Here is a 3318-nt window from a genome sequence, read left to right on the forward strand (position 1 = left end):
CATCCAATTCATACCGATTATTACATCAAAACTCCCTAATTCCATGGGTATCAAGTCAATTTCAAATTCCTTACCCAAAATGTTCAAAGTACACCCCCGGTAATATGTGTCGGCACTTAAGAGTTTTCCGTCGGCCACTTCGATGGAATAAGTAGTATCTAAAGGGTGTGGTGGAGTGCAAAGGGTAGGAGCCAAAGTCTTAGACACAAAACATTTATCGGCACCCGAATCGAATAAGCAAGTAACATAAGAGTTGTTGAGAAGAAACGTACCCGTGACTAGTTCATTGTCATCTTGGGCTTCCTCGGTGTTGATGTTAAAGGCTCGGACTCGGTTGTTGGGGAATGGCCCGGTTGGCCACATTCGTAACAAGTGACCGTTTTTGGAGGATTGGGCCCCTTTCGAGCAACGGGGGCGGCGCTTGTGCAATTGTTGGCCCTATGATCAACACCTTGGCAACGGTGACAAACTAGCTTGTTACATTCGCCGTGATGATGCTTGTGGCATTTGTTGCAAAAAGGTAAGTTTCCGACATAACCCTTCTTGCCGTCGTTGTTGAAAGGCTTTTTGGTGAAGGTGTTGTTGTAGTTGGTTGATGGAGTGGCTTCCCATTTTCTTTTGTTGCCACCCGACTTGTCCTCGGCCTTAGGAGTCGGCACTACGATTTCGTCAACCGTTTCAATTAGTTGGCGAGCCATGTTCATAGCGGCTTGATGAGTAGTGGGTTTGGATGACATCACCCCTTGTTTGATGCTTTTTGGAAGACCGAGCATGTAGAGCTCAATCCTTTGAGATTCGGGGTTAACAAGATTAGGACACATCAAGGATAGTTCGGCGAAGCGTTGATTATAAGCTTTAAGATCGTTTCCGACCGCTTTCAAAGCTCTTAGTTCTTCCTCAAGCTTTCGGGTTTCTTCGCGCGGAAAATATTCAACAATCATCTTTTCCCTTAGATCGGCCCAAGAGAGGGCATGAGCTTCATCGGTACCCACCGATTGAACATAGGTGTTCCACCATGTTAGAGCAATTCCGGAGAAAGTGTGGGTGGAGTATTTGACCTTTTCTTGATCCCGACAACCGCTTATGCTAAAGACGGCCTCGGTTTGTTCAAACCAACGAGTAAGCACAACCGGTCCCCCGGTTCCATCATAAGTGTGAGGTTTGCACCCCATGAAAGCTTTGTAGGAGCACCCTTCGCTAGAGTTACCGGCTCCTTGGTTATTGTTGTTGTTAGACGAGTGACCGGCCATGGCCGCATCCACGGCGGTGGCTATCATGCGTTGTAAGGCTTGTTCGGGAGTTTCATTGCGTCGTACACGGCGAGGAGCCATTGTTCCTTCAAAACAAAAGAATACCGTTGGTTAGTATTCTAAATAATACTAACCGTGATATGGGATAAAGATAGAGAGAAAATTATCCTTGACCCGCCTTAAATTCTTTATGTCATAATGTCGGTATGTTCATATGAGTCACCGTAATATAATTTCCGGGAATTATATTACCCTAATTCATATGTGCATTCGACATTACATCATATAGTCAAGGTGGCGTGTCAATTAAATTTTATGACGCAAGATTTAGATAGAATAAGAGTAGACATGAGTAGAAGAGTTAGAGTATAAATGCACAATTTGTCAAGTAATTCCTATGTCAAGTCTATATGCCGGTTGTAGTCTAGACTCACCAATGTACCCTATGACTCGGGGTTGACACCAATGAACTCTAAATCCCTACAACCAAAGCTCTGATACCACTTGTAACGACCCCGACAAATCGTCAAATGACGGCGTCATCTACGTATGGTCCCATTACATGGTCGTAAGTCTTTATAACAAAGTTTGACCGAAAAGTATGTCGCATTCATTTCATAAATAAGGGTGTTTCAAAGTTTACAAAAGTAGTTTCCATAACAAGTACATAACAATGTTTAAAGTTTGTATGAAAAACGTGCGACACGATTAAAAGTAGTCAAAAAGACGCTCCACGTATGCAAGTATACTCGACATCCAATGCAAGTATCAAAAAGTATGAGCGGAAGCATATATCACCTAAGTTCAAGGACCTGAGAAAAACATAGAGAATCTGTCAACGAAAACGTTGGTGAAATCATAGGTTTAAATAAGTAAGTGAGTAATAGTAAGTTGAACCACAAGATTTGCAACATCGATAAAGCCATAGTACATTCTAAAAGTTAATATTCACGAGCACTCAATTATCAAAGCTTAACATTCCGTCCGTTGAACCCCGTAATAATAGTGTTAGAACATACACTGTTTTCCGAAAATATATTTCACCCGTAGACGGTAGCGAACCGTCCGAAGTGAGGGTTTGTCAAACCCATATGGCCATATAACATAAGTTCTCGCTTACACCATCTGATGTAACTAATGATAATCGAATTGAGGATTTGTGTTCAAACTCGTATGTAGAATGTTTGTTTTCCCTGTACTTGTGTTCACGTAGTTTAAAAGAACGTTTATGTTTTCTCATCCCAAAAGTAAGTTCAAAAAGAGTAAAAGTGGGACTATGATCTCACCTTGTATGCACGAACCAAAAAGTACTTCGACAAGTAACGTGTGCAAAGAACAATGCTAGTCTTGACCTAAACAAATAGGTTGTATCAATAACGATAGTCACGAAGGGTCAAAGATGTTCAATTAGTCTTATGGCTCGTTACGACTCGATTATATTAACATGTGAATCAACTAGTCAAGTTTCATGCAAGTTACAAGTAAATAATCATGTTAGAAAGGTTGCATAAGTATTTGGTTAAGTTTGACAAAAAGTCAAACTTGGTCGGGTCAAAGTCAACGGAAAGGTCAACATGTTCGGGTCGGGTCTCGGACAAATTTTCTATGCTAGTTATTCATATATAAGCATGTTAAAACAAGTTGTAAGTGAATTGGAGGTCTAGAACATCCCAAACATTTTTCGTCAAATGACAACCCAAACAGCCAGTTTTAGTACAATGGGACGGCGTCCCAAATGGCTAGACGGCGTCCCAAAATGAAGGGTGGGACAGCGTCCTGATATCCTAGACGGCGTCCAGGTTCAAAAGGTGGGACGGCGTCCCCAGTATCTGGACGGCGTCCTGATCGGTTTCCAGGCCCTGTTTGCTGTATTTCTTAAGTGCACGAACCAAAACACAAACCAACACATTTCATGACCCGCAAACACTTAGAACATGTATCATATATCATCGGAAAGGTAATTTGACGAGGAAAACAGCTAGACACATTTCATCAAGCAATTCAACACTTACAATAACCAAAAACCGTATTAAGCATTCATAATCAAAGTTTCAAGTTCTAAAACGCA

Source organism: Rutidosis leptorrhynchoides, chromosome 5, assembly GCF_046630445.1.
Source record: "Rutidosis leptorrhynchoides isolate AG116_Rl617_1_P2 chromosome 5, CSIRO_AGI_Rlap_v1, whole genome shotgun sequence".
Lineage (NCBI taxonomy): Eukaryota > Viridiplantae > Streptophyta > Magnoliopsida > Asterales > Asteraceae > Rutidosis > Rutidosis leptorrhynchoides.